This window comes from Lotus japonicus, chromosome 4 (assembly GCF_012489685.1).
Source record: "Lotus japonicus ecotype B-129 chromosome 4, LjGifu_v1.2".
NCBI lineage: Eukaryota > Viridiplantae > Streptophyta > Magnoliopsida > Fabales > Fabaceae > Lotus > Lotus japonicus.
Window position 1 is genome coordinate 17,410,132 of NC_080044.1, and position 18,144 is coordinate 17,428,275.

An 18,144-nucleotide genomic window follows, 5' to 3' on the forward strand; every position below is an offset into this window, starting at 1 on the left:
TAGGATCGAGTTACCCTTACCTCCTCAAGTAGTAATGCATACACTTTACAACCTCGATGCTTGGAAAAGAAGAAATAAAAACTTGAACTCTTTAGCGAGATGGATAGGGGGTTTCGACCAAGAGCAAAAAAAGAGGTGCTTGAGGTTTGATGATTCCTCAAGTGTGTTTTAGGTGAGGGTAGAAGCAGCTCCAGGTGAATGAGTTTTCCCTCAACCAAAGACATTTATTTATAGCAAACCACCTACGTCTTCCCCAAGCTACCACTCGAATAGCCTCCTCTAGATGGGGTAGTTATTTTGTTTTTTCCTAACTCATCTTTGAATAAAACTCTTCATCTTTTCCAAAAGATGACATGAACTTTGAGTTATAAGAAAAAATTCTATCTCTAGCTCCTTACATTTAAAATTATGGATTTAATTCTATATGCATGAAGATATTGGAATGTCAAAAATAAAGATAACTCTCCTATTTATAAGATTGCTTCAACTACAAGTAACTCATCTTAAGACTAAGTCAACGTAAAACAATTTATCTTCCAATTATATATATATAGGAAAATGTTTAGTTGTTAGAAATGTTAGTAAATTAATCCCTCATCCTCATATGATAGCTCAAGTGGTAGGAGCTGGGGGACATGTGGGTTGGGTAGAGAATGTCCAGGGATCGATTCCTAGCGGGTGCAATTTATATTTCAGATGTACCAAAAAAAATAGTAAATTAATCTCTCCTCCGGGTTCGAACTCGGGACCCTTCACCCTTTATCTCACCCAACCCTTCTTATGTCCCTAGCTCTTACCACTTGAGTTATCCTTCAGGGACATATCGAATGACATAAAATAATAAGGGAGAATATAATTGGAATGGGCGGGACATAAAGGATACTTATGCCCGCCCAAATCGAGTAATCAGATGAACGAAAGACACCTTGGCGGGATTCACGGAACAACATCGAATCCCGCCCTTCCTTTAGTCAGGCCCACACGCCAGCTGGAAGATTCCTTTAGATTTGTCTTATATGCATAAAGACTTGGACCCCGGTTGTCAGGCCCAAGTACAGTAAAAGTCCACATCATGATCACTTCCTCTATAAAAGGAGAGGTCAACACCTTGTAAAAAGTACCTTTTGAACATTTAATGAGAATATTCCTTTTATGATATTTTTAGTACTCTACTAGGGTTTACTTTCTGACGAACGCACTGTCGCGGGTGCGTGCCAAAGTATTCTGCTTTGAATGCAGTACAAGGTGTTAACACCAGGATCGATCTCACAAGGACTTGATAAATTATTAATTGATATTAGAGTATAACAAGAAACCTAAAAAGGGGTTGATTGATTGGATTGAAAAGTAACAAAGCAATAACTAAATAGACTAGACAGAAGAGAGAAAACGTTAGTCATCGGATTATAACATTCAAGTGCAACAAACCTTCATTGGTTACATAAGATTAATTCTTCCTTTTCAATTCCCTAATTCGTGAGAACTAATTAATTAAGCGGAAATTAATTCACAGTTTCCTAAACTAAGCGATTAAGAAACAGTTACGAACTAACATGAACTAAGCGAACATGCATAAACTCTTATTCCTAAACCTAAGGAATTAAGCAAACCCTAGATCAGAAATAGAGATGAAAAGAATTAATAAAGAAAAAAATTTGCATTAAGAACAGAACCTCAAGTTTGCAAACACAAGAATATTAAAAATCCTAAGACTAACTATGGAGTTTAGCAACTCATACTAGAAAAGATGGAGAGAGATATTAGGAGAAGGTGGAGGAGGTGATGGTGAGATGTGGTGAGGTGATGGTGAGGTCTAACAAAAGCCTAAACTCACTTATTTATACTAATAAATAAACTTGTTCATCAAGTAACAATCTTTGTTATCTAAATCTTTTCTAAATCTTCACAAAATCGGGCCCACATAAAGGAGTAAACTGCTGAACAATCAGGCATTCACGGGTCCTACAAGAAGTCTGAATCTTCAATTGAGGTAAACAAGAGAGTTGTATCTCTTTAAGTCAGCTTCGCGGGCCTTCATTCGGATCCTAATTCGGAGTTCTGTAGCCCAAGATATGATAATTTTAGTGCAGACTGTTCCAGACTCGCAGGATTAGCGACAGCAACTTTGTAAGGACATTCTGACCAAGTTAGAGGCTTGTTCTTCAATTGTGCTGAACATGAAAGTTGTAGGGCTTCGGGTTAGCTTTCCAACGACATATTATGGGCCTTATTTCGATATTTCTGGCTCCAGATTCAACCTGTTCTAGCAAAACAGTCATAGAAACTAAAAGTGTAGAATTAAGCTCTTTTCCATGAATAATCCAAATAAGCACTAATGGTCAAAACATGGCTAAGTCATAACAATTAAGCACAAAAATGTATATAATGAAGCTTAGAAAGACACACGTAAAGTGTATAAATTATGCGCTTATCACTTTCTGTCGGTCTTCTACGTCAGATCTCCCTAGTACAGAACATTGGCGCTGTCTGTGGGTCTTACCTCGATCTACAACTTGACGTAGACGGTGAGCTCTAAGATCCATGGAAACCCGTTCGTGTGGCGTGGGCCGCCGAGATCATCGCCGGAGGGGGGGTGGTCGTCACGGCGGCCGCGGCGGCGGACGACACAACAACCATGAAGTACCTCAAGAGCCGGAGCAGGAGGCTTCTTCGGAAGGGGTTCACTCGGTGGCACAGTCACCGGTGTCGTTGGTGAATGCTGCTCCGGGAAGACCTTTAGATCTGATCGCTAGATCAGATCCAGGAGTCAGGCGACGATCAGCGCCGCCTGAATACGTGAATCTGGACGACTTCAAAAACAGCGTTCCGAGAAAAGCACCAGAGGTAGTGACGGGAATCACTCCGGCGGCCTTGCAACAAATGTTGGATACTTTGCAAAAAGTACAAAGCCAGAACGAGCAGTTGCAAGCCCAGGTGGAGTATTTAACCCAACGACAAGACTATAAGCAAGAACAACGGCTCGAGGCTGAGGATGTTGTCGAGTTCCAGCCTTTTGTTCCCGCCATCACACGGGTGGGTATACCAAAGCACCTGCAGACCATGGCACTGGACGCCTTCTCTGGCGACACTGATCCTATGGAACACTTGAGATATTTCAACACTAAAATGGTGATCGGCGGGGCAACGGATGCGGTAAAGTGTCGGTTGTTGCCTTCTACGTTTAAAGGCATGGCGATGCAGTGGTTCATTAGACAACCGCCCTTCTCCATCGATAATTTCACCGATCTATCTACTAAGTTTCCGACTCAATTTTCCGCCAATAAAACCACAAAAGCAACAATGTTTGATCTTTTCAGCATACATCAGCAACCAGGGGAAAAGTTAAAAACCTACATGGCATGCTTCAGCAAGATGGCAGTTCAGTTGGAGGAGGACAATCCGGACGTATGTTTGGCGTCTTTCAAAAATGGTCTCCGGGCGGGTGATTTGAATCGGGACTTAACGAGGCGACCAGCAAAAGACATGATGGACCTTCGTGCCCGTGTTCAGGAATTCATATTAATTGAGCAAGATGATCAGAAAAAACAAGAAAGAGAGGAAGGACGCAAGCAAGCCCAATCCGGCGGGGTGTCACAGGATAAACCTAAGGCGGGGAAGGAAACCAGGGTAGCACAAACCCCCCGTGTACCAAGACCGGGACCATATCAAAACTCCAAACCAGGATTTCAAAATACATGGCACAGAAATTCCCAAGGTCCCACTGCAGCCACAACTGGTCAGCATGGTGCTTCGCCAGCTCCGGTTCCACTTACCAAGTTGAATGCACCCTTAAGCACCATTTTAAGGGCAGTTGGGCAAACAAACGTTGTACAGTACCCGCCACCACCACGGCGGCCGCCGGCTAATGTAGATACCAATAGGTGGTGCGAGTACCACAAAGCGTTGGGGCATACGACAGATAATTGTTGGAACTTGAGGCGGGAAATTGATCGTTTGATTAAGGCTGGCCATTTGGCAAATTTCGTTAAAGACACAACAACGCCAGAGGCCGCTAAGATAAATCAAGGGGAAAAAGGCAAAGGGAAGGAGATAGTTGAAGAGTTGGGCGATCCTGTTGGGGAATGCTCATCTATTGCAGGAGGATTCGGCGGGGGTGCAATTTCAAGTAAGGCTAGAAAACGCTATGTGGCGGCGGTACACTCAGTACAGGAGGCGAACGAAGGTGAGTGTTGGGTGAATCATTCCCCTATCATATTCACACCTCAGGATTTTGCGCATGTGATCCCCCATGACAACGATCCAATTGTGGTAACAATCAGTGTTAACAATTATGCGACGAAGAAAGTATTTTTAGACCAGGGATCTTCGGCGGATATCATTTATGGAGATGCATTTGATCGCCTGGGGTTAAAGGAATCCGATTTGAGGCCATATAAAGGAACCTTGGTAGGATTTACAGGGGACCGTGTCAATGTGCGGGGATATGTGGAAATACCAACTGCTTTTGGAGAAGGGGAGTTTGTTAAGAAATTTCAAGTAAAGTACTTAGTCTTGGCGTGCAGAGCCAACTACAATGTACTCTTGGGGCGAGACACCCTCAACAAGATCTGTGCGGTCATTTCAACTGCTCACTTAACTGTCAAGTATCCAGCCTGTAATGGGAAGGTCGGGATACTGCGCGTAGACCAGAATGCAGCAAGAGAGTGCTATTTACGAAGCGTGGCGCTTTATGGACGAAAGGCCGCCAAGGAAAGTCATCGAATTACAGAAATCTTTCCACAAGAAGGATTTAGTTTAGACCCAAGAGATGAGGTTGATGATTTTCGCCCACAACCTCTGGAAGAAACCAAGCAGGTGCAAGTCAAGGACAAGTTCTTAAAGATTGGTAGCAGTTTAACAAAAGAGCAAGAGGAAAGACTAATCACCCTTCTAGGTGATAATTTGGATCTCTTTGCATGGACCATCAATGATGTGCCAGGGATTGACCCCAATGTGATCACTCATAAATTGGCCATACGACCAGGGGCGACCCCAGTCATCCAACCAAGGCGAAGAATGAGTGATGAAAAGAACAAGGCCGTACAATTAGAGACTGAGAAACTAATCAAGGCTCGCTTCATCCGTGAGGTACAGTACCCAAAGTGGCTCGCCAATGTGGTAATGGTAAAAAAAGCCAATGGAAAGTGGCGAATGTGCACGGACTACACAAGCTTGAACAAAGTTGTAAGATCAAGTTTTGATCTAGTAGTACAACTCTATGTTTTGATGATTACAAGTTAACCTTTTGATATGAACAATTGTGGTACTCTAACGTGTTTTTCTGAGTGTGCTATTTACAGGCTCTGACCTCAACTCAATCTCACACAAATCAGAAGCACTGTGTTAAAGAGCGACCCAAGCAACGCTTTCGCATTCACCATGTTCAGTATGAACAGTGGAAAAGCTTCAGAAGTTCTGAAGTTATACAAACTCTGATGTGGACTCAGTCACTAGAAGTTCTGAAGATCCAGAAAGTCTGATAACCAAGAAACACTGAAGGCTCAGATATTCTGATGGTGTAGAAGACTCTGAAGATCCAGAAGCTGATTAGTGAAATTCTGATGTCCAGAAGCAAGATACTCTGAAGACCATGTACTTCCCTCTGAGTTCAGAATCAGAAGAAACAATGGTCAGAGGATCTGGGCTTCCCCTCTGACTCTGATCAACCGGCTTCACAAGTTCCAATATGAAGCATTCCCCTGATCAGAAGTCTCCTAGGTTTAAAGGTCAAGTCGCTATCCAAGTACAAAAGCAACTGTACCTCCCTGACGACCTACCTAACAGTCTCAGACATAGCAGAAGCTGGATTTTCCAGAACTGCCCTCCAACGGTAGCATTTTCCATGCAACGCTCAACCCTAATCCTTGGAGTATATAAAGAGGCTGAAGATTGAAAGAAGCTGCTAGAAGCATTCACATACGCGCAATACAATTTCAAATTCTTCTAAGCTTTCTTTCATCTGAAATTCATTGAGTTTACTATTAGCTTTTTAGAAGCAAATCTCTTGTAAACAATTCTTTGATAAACAGTTTGTTTAGTTCCTTTAGGAGATCAAGGTTGATCGGATCCTAGAGAAGACTAAGAGAGTGAATCTTAGTGTGAGCTAAGTCAGTGTAATTGTTAGTCACTTGTAGGTTTCAAGTGCAGTTGTAACTCTTACCTGATTAGTGGATTGCCTTCATTATAAGAAGGAAGAAATCACCTTAACGGGTGGACTGGAGTAGCTTGAGTGATTTATCAAGTGAACCAGGATAAAATCCTTGAGTGCTTTTCTATCTCTTATCTTTAGCACTTAAGTTCTCGAAAGATTTGTCAAAATCTTTAAGGTGGAAGCTTTATACTGAAAACGTTATTCAAACCCCCCCTTTCTACCGTTTTTCATACCTTCAATTGGTATCAGAGCGCAAGTCCTGATTACCACACCTAACAGTGTTCAGTGATCCGGGCCGGTGTGAAAAACAATGGCTGCCAACACCAGTGAAACTCAAAGAGATGGTTACAATGCAAAGCCTCCTATGTTCGACGGTCAAAGGTTCGAATATTGGAAAGATAGACTGGAAAGTTTCTTTCTGGGTTTCGATGCAGATCTCTGGGATATTATTGTGGATGGATACGAGCGTCCAGTTGATGCAGATGGCAAGAAGATCCCAAGGTCAGAGATGACTGCAGATCAAAAGAAGCTGTACTCACAACATCACAAAGCAAGAGCAATTCTTCTAAGTGCTATTTCCTATGAAGAGTACCAGAAGATTACAGATTGTGAGTTTGCGAAAGGCATTTTCGAATCTCTGAAGATGTCTCATGAAGGAAACAAGAAAGTCAAAGAATCAAAGGCATTGTCTTTGATCCAAAAGTATGAATCCTTCATCATGGAGCCAAATGAGTCCATTGAAGAAATGTTCTCCAGATTTCAGTTGCTTGTAGCTGGCATACGACCTCTCAACAAGAGCTACACAACAAAAGATCATGTCATAAGGGTCATCAGGTGTGTTCCTGAAAGTTGGATGCCTTTAGTGACTTCAATAGAGCTCACGAGAGATGTTGAGAATATGAGTTTAGAAGAACTCATCAGCATTTTGAAATGCCATGAGCTGAAGCGCTCAGAGATGCAAGATCTGAGGAAAAAGTCCATAGCCTTGAAATCTAAATCTGAAAAGGCTAAGGCTGAGAAGTCAAAAGCTCTTCAAGCTGAAGAAGAGGAATCTGAAGAAGCATCAGAAGATTCTGATGAAGATGAGCTGACTCTGATCTCCAAGAGACTCAATCGCATCTGGAAGCACAGGCAGAGCAAATACAAAGGCTCTGGAAAGGCAAAAGGAAAGTCTGAATCCTCAGGTCAGAAGAAGTCCTCACTTAAGGAAGTCACATGCTTTGAGTGCAAAGAATCAGGGCACTACAAAAGTGATTGTCCAAAGTTGAAGAAGGACAAGAAGCCAAAGAAGCACTTCAAGACAAAGAAGAGTCTGATGGTGACATTTGATGAATCAGAGTCAGAGGATGTTGACTCTGATGGTGAAGTCCAAGGACTCATGGCTATTGTCAAAGACAAGGAAGCAGAGTCAAAGGGAGCTGTTGACTCTGACTCAGAATCAGAAGGAGATCCTAACTCAGACAATGAAAATGAGGTATTCGCTTCTTTCTCTACCTCTGAACTGAAACATGCATTGTCTGATATCATGGATAAATATAACTCCTTATTGTCTAAGCATAAGAAGCTGAAAAAGGACTTATCTGCTGTTTCCAAGACTCCTTCTGAACATGAGAAAATTATTTCTGATTTGAAAAATGATAATCATGCTTTGATCAATTCTAACTCTGTGCTTAAGAACCAAATTGCTAAGTTAGAAGAAATTGTTGCCTGTGATGCCTCTGATTGTAGAAATGAGTCTAAGTATGAAAAGTCTTTTCAAAGATTCCTAGCTAAAAGCGTGGATAGAAGCTTAATGGCTTCAATGATCTATGGCGTAAGCAGAAATGGAATGCATGGCATTGGCTATTCTAAACCAATTAGAAATGAGCCCTCTGTGTCTAAAGCTAAATCCTTGTATGAATGCTTTGTTCCCTCTGGTACCATATTGCCTGATCCTTTACCTGCTAAAGTTGCTAAAAACCCTCTTAAAAAGGGATCTTTCTCTATGTCTAAATATCATGCAAATATTCCTTTAAAATATCATGTTGAGACACCCAAGGTGATCAGAACCTCTGGGGTAACTAACAAGAAAGGACCCAGAAAGTGGGTACCTAAGGACAAGATTATCTATGTTGCAGATATCCTTGATAGCTCCATTGAAACACCAATCATGGTATCTGGACAGTGGATGCTCGCGTCACATGACGGGAGAAAGGCGTATGTTCCGAGAGCTGAAACTTAAGCCTGGAGGCGAAGTTGGCTTTGGAGGAAATGAAAAGGGTAAAATTGTTGGTACTGGTACTATTTGTGTAGATAGTAGTCCATGCATTGATAATGTGTTATTGGTAGACCGCTTAACACATAACTTATTGTCTATAAGTCAATTAGCTGACAAGGGTTATGATGTTATATTCAATCAAAAGTCCTGCCGGGCTGTAAGTCAAATCGATGGCTCTGTTCTGTTTAACAGCAAGAGGAAGAACAACATTTATAAGATCAGATTATCTGAGTTGGAGGCTCAGAATGTGAAGTGCCTTCTGTCTGTTAATGAAGAGCAGTGGGTATGGCATAGACGGTTAGGGCATGCCAGTATGAGAAAGATTTCTTAGTTGAGCAAGCTAAACCTTGTCAGGGGCTTACCCAATCTGAAGTTCGCTTCAGACGCTCTCTGTGAAGCATGTCAGAAAGGCAAATTCACAAAAGTCCCTTTCAAGGCAAAGAATGTTGTCTCAACCTCAAGGCCGTTGGAACTTCTGCATATCGACCTTTTTGGACCAGTGAAAACTGAGTCTATAGGTGGCAAGAGATATGGGATGGTTATCGTTGATGACTATAGCCGCTGGACATGGGTAAAGTTTCTAACCCGCAAGGATGAGTCTCATGCTGTGTTCTCTACCTTCATTGCTCAAGTGCAAAACGAGAAGGCTTGTAGGATTGTGCGTGTCAGAAGTGACCATGGTGGAGAGTTTGAGAATGACAAGTTTGAGAGTCTGTTTGATTCCTATGGAATTGCACATGATTTCTCTTGTCTCAGAACTCCTCAACAAAATGGTGTTGTTGAGAGGAAGAACAGAACTCTTCAGGAGATGGCTAGAACCATGCTCCAAGAAACTGGCATGGCTAAGCACTTTTGGGCAGAGGCAGTAAATACAGCATGTTACATTCAGAACAGAATCTCTGTGAGACCAATTCTGAATAAGACTCCTTATGAATTGTGGAAGAACAAAAAACCCAACATTTCTTATTTTCATCCTTTTGGCTGTGTTTGTTATGTTCTCAATACTAATGATAGATTGCATAAATTTGATGCTAAGTCTTCTAAGTGTCTATTACTTGGTTATTCTGAGAGATCTAAAGGTTTTAGATTTTATAATACTGATGCTAAGACTATTGAAGAATCTATTCATGTTAGATTTGACGATAAGCTTGACTCTGACCAGTCAAAGCTAGTTGAGAAGTTTGCAGATTTAAGCATTAATGTTTCTGACAAAGGCAAAGCTCCAGAGGAAGCTGAGCCAGAGGAAGATGAACTAGAGGAAGAAGCTGGTCCCTCTAACTCACAAACTCTGAAGAAGAGCAGAATCACTGCAGCTCACCCTAAGGAATTGATTCTGGGCAACAAAGACGAACCAGTAAGAACCAGATCAGCCTTCAGACCCTCTGAAGAGACCTTGCTCAGTCTGAAAGGATTAGTGTCCTTAATTGAACCCAAGTCCATAGATGAAGCTCTTCAGGACAAGGATTGGATTCTGGCTATGGAAGAAGAATTGAATCAATTCTCCAAGAACGATGTTTGGAGCTTAGTGAAGAAGCCTGAGAGTGTCCATGTAATTGGAACAAAATAGGTATTCAGAAATAAGCTGAATGAGAAAGGAGATGTAGTCAGAAACAAAGCAAGGCTAGTTGCTCAAGGCTACAGCCAGCAGGAAGGAATAGACTACACTGAAACATTTGCTCCAGTAGCAAGACTGGAGGCAATCAGACTGTTGATCTCTTTTTCAGTGAATCACAACATAGTTCTACATCAGATGGACGTGAAGAGTGCCTTCCTAAATGGTTATATTTCAGAGGAAGTCTATGTTCATCAACCCCCAGGTTTTGAAGATGAGAAGAAGCCAGACCATGTGTTCAAATTGAAGAAGTCACTCTATGGTCTGAAGCAAGCTCCCAGAGCATGGTATGAGAGACTCAGCTCATTCCTTCTGGAGAATGAGTTTGTAAGGGGTAAAGTAGATACAACTCTTTTTTGCAAGACTTATAAAGATGATATCTTAATTGTGCAAATTTATGTTGATGATATTATATTTGGTTCTGCTAATCAATCTCTATGCAAAGAATTTTCTGAGATGATGCAGGCTGAATTTGAGATGAGTATGATGGGAGAATTAAAGTACTTTCTGGGAATACAAGTTGATCAAACACTAGAAGGAACATATATCCATCAGAGCAAGTACACTAAAGAACTTCTGAAGAAGTTCAATATGCTGGAATCTACAGTGGCCAAGACTCCAATGCATCATACATGCATTCTGGAGAAAGAAGATAAAAGTGGTAAAGTATGTCAGAAGCTCTATCGTGGCATGATAGGTTCACTTCTATACTTAACTGCATCTAGGCCAGATATACTATTTAGTGTTCATTTATGTGCTCGTTTCCAATCAGATCCAAGGGAAACCCACTTAACTGCTGTTAAGAGGATCCTAAGGTATCTGAAAGGCACCACTAACCTTGGCTTGATGTATAAGAAAACATCAGAGTATAAGCTTTCAGGTTATTGTGATGCTGATTATGCTGGAGATAGAACAGAGAGAAAAAGTACTTCTGGAAATTGTCAATTTCTGGGAAGCAATCTAGTCTCATGGGCAAGCAAGAGGCAATCAACCATTGCACTATCAACTGCAGAGGCAGAATATATCTCAGCAGCAATATGCAGCACTCAGATGCTCTGGATGAAACATCAGCTGGAGGATTATCAGATCCTTGAGAGCAATATCCCAATCTATTGTGATAACACTGCTGCAATCTCATTGAGTAAGAATCCTATCTTGCATTCAAGGGCAAAGCACATTGAGGTAAAGTATCACTTTATTTGAGATTTTGTACAGAAGGGCGTACTTCTTCTGAAGTTTGTTGATACTGACCATCAATGGGCAGATATCTTTACAAAGCCCTTAGCAGAGGATAGATTTAATTTTATTCTGAAAAATCTGAACATGGACTTTTGTCCAGAGTGAAGATGGATCAGAACCTCTAACTATGATACTTCTCGATCAGAAGATGTCTAGTCCAGAAGGTAACTCAATCAGAGTGTGTGTACCCATTGGTACTGACTCTGAAGCTGAGACAGCAACACGTGTGTCAGTATTTCTGATGCATAGTTCCTTGTGCCCGTGTGACAGTCTGTCATGATTGCGTGTAGATGTGCTTCTCTCCTGTGTGTGATATGTGTATTTACTGTTACTATCTATCTTTAATTTTCAACAGTTGATTTTAAATTGCTTTTTGAATCAACAACGGTTATTTGTCAAAACCCACTATACACACACGATCTCCTTCACTTTCGGTTTTTACTCTTTCTCTCTCTTGCTATTTCAAAACCGCTTATCCTCGATTTCTCTCTCGATCTCTCTTCATCTTTCAACCTTCATCTTCTACCTAAACCTTCAACCGCTCCAAAAATGGTGAGTCAAACCAGAAGAGCTACTGCAGATGCAACCCAGTTCCCTCATATGGTAGTTGGTCTAGCAACAGGTCAAAGGGGTCCTGAGAATCCGACTCAAGATCAAGGTCAAGCTCAAGAGCAGATTATTCCGATTGCAGAACGGGGCTGTGCCGTTCACTGCGTATATGCTTCTGAGGAACTTCAAGTACTGGCAGAATGGAGATTCGACCTCGACAACCTTGCTACAAATGGGTATGATCTTCGTCCTGAAGTCCAAGTTCAAGGTTGGGGAAATTACTTCAACAGGCTTCGAGGACCGGTGTATGATAAATTGATCAAGGAATTCTGGAAGCACGCCGACTGCGATGATACTCAGGTGGTATCTCACATTCTTGGAAGAAAGATCATCATTACAAAGAAGTCTTTCGTGAACCTGCTGGGTGCAGAAACTGCTTTTGGGTATCGTTTCCAATTCACTGAATCAAAGCTGAAACCCAAGACGAAGGATGAGACCAACAAGGCCCTGTACACCAATTACAAACCGGGCAAGACTAATTACAAAGTGATGGACCTTCATCCCAAGCTCAGGATCTGGCACAAGATTTTGCTCCACTGCATAAACCAGAGACCAAAGGGCAGTTCCCCAGATTACATCAACTTCAACCAGAAGGCGATGTTGTTCTTCATCCAAGACAAGAAGAAGATCTGCCTTCCCTACTTCCTGTTCTCCTACTTGAAGGAGTGTATCCGGAAGTCTCGTACCACTGCCTCCATCAAGTCAGCAATCAAGTATATTCCCTTTGGGAGACTGTTGTCTGATCTCTTCATTGAGAGTGGCCTCATTCAAGATCTGGTAAATGCTGGATGCACAGAGGATCTGACCATTATTGTCAGTGATGTCTTCACTGCAAATTCTCTAAAGAAAATGGGCCTAGTCAAGAAGAAGATTGCTTCTGCCCATGAAGACACATCTTCTGAAATCAGAAGTAGAAGGGTGCCTCTGAATGACTACCCTTTGTGGACACAGGCAGACAATCCTGAAGCCATTAGGTGCTATGTTGAAGACCTAAGGGCTCAAGGCTTTGAAATTGATCTCGATGAATTCTTCAGCAGACTGCCGCCAGCTCCAGAGTTTCCTTCTCCTATCAAGAAGAAAGTTCAGAGGAAGATGATCCTAGAAGAATCTTCTGAGGAATCAGATGTCCCTCTGACCAAAAAGAAGAAGACTGGTCAATCCAAGAGAAAGCATGATGAAACCAGCAAGCCCGATGATGGTGATGATGGTGATAATGAGGATGGTCCTCCTTCTCCTAAGAAGAAGAAGAAGCAGGTCAGAATTGTGGTGAAGCCTACTCGGGTGGAACCAGCTGCTGAAGTGATCAGAAGAATTGAAACTCCTGCCAGAGTGACAAGATCATCAGCACATTCAAGTAAGTCTGCAGTTGCTTCTGATGATGATTTGAATTTATTTGATGCACTCCCCATATCAGCCATGCTCAAACAATCTTAAAATCCACTCACTCCTATTCCTGAGTCCCAACCAGCTGCACAAACCACCTCTCCACCACATTCCCCAAGGTCTTCATTTTTTCAACCTTCTCCTACTGAAGCACCTCTCTGGAATTTGCTCCAGAACCAACCCTCTAGGCCAGATGAACCAACCTCTCCCATTACCATCCCGTACAACCCATTAACTTCTGAACCCATCATTCATGAGCAACCAGAGCCTAACCCGACAGAACCTGGACCCAGAACCTCTGATCACTCTGTCCCAAGAGCATCAGAACGTCTGGCTCCCAGAACCACGGATACAGACTCTTCCACAGCCCTTACACCCGTATCCTTCCCAACAAATGTTGCTGATTCTTCTCCTTCCAACAACTCTGAATCCCTTCGAAAATTCATGGAAGTTAGAAAAGAAAAGGTGTCTACCTTAGAAGAATATTATCTCACTTGTCCAAGCCCTAGGAGATATCCTGGCCCTAGACCTGAACGTCTAGTTGACCCAGATGAACCTATCTTGGCCAATCCTTTACATGAGGCAGACCCTTTGGCTCAACAAGCTCACCCTGCCCCTGACCAACAAGAGCCTATTCAACCAGAACCTGAACCAGAACAATCTGTGTCTAACCAATCCTCAGTTAGATCACCCCATCCTCTGGTTGAAACTTCAGAACCTCACCTTGGAACCTCTGAACCAAATGCTCAAATGTTTAACATTGGCTCTCCACAAGGTGCCTCTGAAGCTCACAGCAGCAATCACCCAGCCTCTCCTGAAACCAACCTCTCTATAATTCCTTACACTCACCTCCGACCCACATCTCTCTCTGAGTGCATCAATATTTTCTATCATGAAGCCTCTTTGATGCTACGCAATGTGCAAGGTCAGACTGACCTAAGCGAGAATGCTGAACATGTGGCTGAAGAGTGGAACAATCTGAGCACTTGGCTAGTGGCTCAAGTTCCAGTTATGATGCAGCTCCTGCATGCAGAGGGAAGTCAGAGGATCGAGGCTGCAAAGCAAAGGTTTGCTAGAAGGGTGGCTCTTCATGAACAAGAACAGAGACATAAGCTGCTTGAAGCTATTGAAGAAGCCAAAAGAAAGAAAGAACAAGCAGAAGAAGCTGCACGACAAGCAGCAGCTCAAGCTGAACAAGCCAGATTAGAGACAGAACGACTTGAAGCTGAGGCTGAAGCTCTTAGATGCCAAGCACTTGCACCCGTAGTTTTTACTCCTGCTGCTTCTGCTTCCACTCCAGATCCTCACGCTGCTCAGAATGTTCCTTCTAGTTCTGCTCAGCCAAACTCGTCCAGACTCGACATTGTGGAACAACGTCTTGACACTCATGAGTCTCTGCTGATTGAAATGAAGCAAATGATGATGGAACTTCTGCGTCGATCTGATAAACCCTAGCTTTAGGATCTCTTCGCTTTGATTTCTTTTTCTTTATCTATGTTTTATTTCGTTAACCTCTAGCTCTTTCTTATTAATCTTTACTTTGTTCGTTTGTGATTATCTATGCATATATATATATATATATATATATATATATTTCTGACATTATGTTTGCAAATTAATTTTTTATTAGTATTCGTCATAAACGCTTTTACATCATACATTCTCTTTCTTTTTCCTAAAATCCTAGAATGGAGGATCCCTCCTCATTCTTCTGCACTCCTGGCGCTGCTCTGACCTCTCCTTCTCCAGACGCTCCAGTGCATACTGGATGTTGTTGAGCCTGTCTTTTAGCTCATCCCTCTCCAGAATCTCTTCTGCAGTCTTGAGCTTCTCTTCAAAAATCTCTTTTTCTTCCAGCAGCTTGAGTTCAAGCTGGCTGAGTTCTTGCACCTCCTCCACGAAGGCAAGAAATTCCCTCAAGTCTCTCTTCAACTCTGGACGCAGGTCATCCTCCAGCAGTGTCCGTGTTAGCTCTCAGATGGTCTGTGTACCCTCTGGATGCCTAATGTTCAGGAACAAGTCCTCCTCAAAGGCCTTCTTTCTCAGCTCTTCTAGTGCTACGATGTATGACGCAATTTTTTTTTTACTGAAAATTGCTCGAGTTGTGAAGCTTACCTCTCTCTCCAACGCTTTTTATAGGCTTCACTTTCTCTCTGAAAGTTAATGCTCCTACAGTTTCTCGAGGTTAAGTTCTTGGTAACTGACCCTCCTCTTTACTCCCTTGGCCGGTGGTAAACGTTCTTATCTTGCATTAACTCTTCTCTTTATTTCGCCTAACTCTGATTCTTGCATCGTTTTCATTTTCTTTAAACTTAGACCTTCTCTAAGGGGGAGTACCTTGTACTTCAAGCTAAGTTTTTCACACCCCAAGCTTTTTGCTTTTGACAAAAAGGGGGAGTAAACCCAGTTTTTGATGTGTAAGATGTGTTAGTGTGATTTATTTTTCTTTTGGAGAATTTAAGAGTTCCACCTTTATGACCATAGATGTGTCACTGAGCAAATACAAGGAATACATTTCACTTCTTCTGAAGTGATTCTAATTTGACTCTGATACCCAAGACTCTGATACCTTGTCCGTGACTCTGATTACTTATGCGCTCTGATTACTCTATTTTCATCTATGTCATAAGTTTTTCACTCTGAACTCTTATATCATTTAGCTCAGAATCTAGACTTTACTAATGTTTTCATCAAGTATTAGATTCAGGGGGAGCTAAGTTCAGAATCAAGCAGTTACTTGAATTCAGAATGAGCAAGATAAACTATTCACATCAGGATAAGTCTTATTCTATATCTCTAAACTCTGAGTGAATTTAGTTTAATGTTTAAGAATTGTTCATCAAAAATCTTAGTTTTGTCATCATCAAAAAGGGGGAGATTGTAAGATCAAGTTTTGATCTAGTAGTACAACTCTATGTTTTGATGATTACAAGTTAACCTTTTGATATGAACAATTGTGGTACTCTAACGTGTTTTTCTGAGTGTGCTATTTACAGGCTCTGACCTCAACTCAATCTCACACAAATCAGAAGCACTGTGTTAAAGAGCGACCCAAGCAACGCTTTCGCATTCACCATGTTCAGTATGAACAGTGGAAAAGCTTCAGAAGTTCTGAAGTTATACAAACTCTGATGTGGACTCAGTCACTAGAAGTTCTGAAGATCCAGAAAGTCTGATAACCAAGAAACACTGAAGGCTCAGATATTCTGATGGTGTAGAAGACTCTGAAGATCCAGAAGCTGATTAGTGAAATTCTGATGTCCAGAAGCAAGATACTCTGAAGACCATGTACTTCCCTATGAGTTCAGAATCAGAAGAAACAATGGTCAGAGGATCTGGGCTTCCCCTCTGACTCTGATCAACCGGCTTCACAAGTTCCAATATGAAGCATTCCCCTGATCAGAAGTCTCCTAGGTTTAAAGGTCAAGTCGCTATCCAAGTATAAAAGCAACTGTACCTCCCTGACGACCTACCTAACAGTCTCAGACATAGCAGAAGCTGGATTTTCCAGAACTTCCCTCCAACGGTAGCATTTTCCATGCAACGCTCAACCCTAATCCTTGGAGTATATAAAGAGGCTGAAGATTGAAAGAAGCTGCTAGAAGCATTCACATACGCGCAATACAATTTCAAATTCTTCTAAGCTTTCTTTCATCTGAAATTCATTGAGTTTACTATTAGCTTTTTAGAAGCAAATCTCTTGTAAACAATTCTTTGATAAACAGTTTGTTTAGTTCCTTTAGGAGATCAAGGTTGATCGGATCCTAGAGAAGACTAAGAGAGTGAATCTTAGTGTGAGCTAAGTCAGTGTAATTGTTAGTCACTTGTAGGTTTCAAGTGCAGTTGTAACTCTTACCTGATTAGTGGATTGCCTTCATTCTAAGAAGGAAGAAATCACCTTAACGGGTGGACTGGAGTAGCTTGAGTGATTTATCAAGTGAACCAGGATAAAATCCTTGTGTGCTTTTCTATCTCTTATCTTTAGCACTTAAGTTCTCGAAAGATTTGTCAAAATCTTTAAGGTGGAAGCTTTATACTGAAAACGTTATTCAAACCCCCCCCCCTTTCTTCCGTTTTTCATACCTTCAAAAGTGTGCCCCAAAGATTCGTATCCATTTCCCAATGTTGATAAACTTGTGGATGGAGCTTCCGGGAATGAACTTTTAAGTCTCATGGATGCTTACTCGGGCTATAATCAAATTATGATGCATCCCTCGGACGAGGAAAGTACAACATTTATGACCAATCAGGCGAATTATTGTTACAAGACAATGCCTTTTGGTTTGAAGAACGCAGGAGCTACGTACCAACGGCTCATGGATAAAAATTTTTCAAGACAAGTGGGCAGGAATATGGAGGTATATATGGATGACATGATTGTAAAGTCCGCCAAGGCTGGTGATCACGGCGACGATCTTATGGAGGCATTTACTCAATTAAGAAAATATCAAATGAAGCTAAATCATGAGAAATGCTCGTTTGGGATTCAAGGGGGAAAATTTTTGGGCTTTATGATGACATCAAGAGGGATTGAAGTAAACCCAGATAAAGGCAAGGCGATCTTAGAAATGAAAAGTCCAACAAGCGTCAAGGAAGTACAGCGATTAACAGGACGCATGGCGGCTTTAGCACGTTTCTTGCCAATGGCGGGAGACAAAGCGGCTCCTTTCTTCAATTGTTTAAAAAAGAATTCCAAGTTCCAATGGACAGAGGAATGCGAGCAAGCTTTTTCCAAGTTGAAAGAAACATTAGCAACGTTGCCAGTACTATCCAAACCTACGCCAGGCGTTCCTCTGATGCTCTACCTGGCTGTCACGGACAGGGCGGTCAGCACAGTGTTACTTCAGGAAGAAGGAAAACAACAGAAGATTATATATTTTGTAAGTCACACCC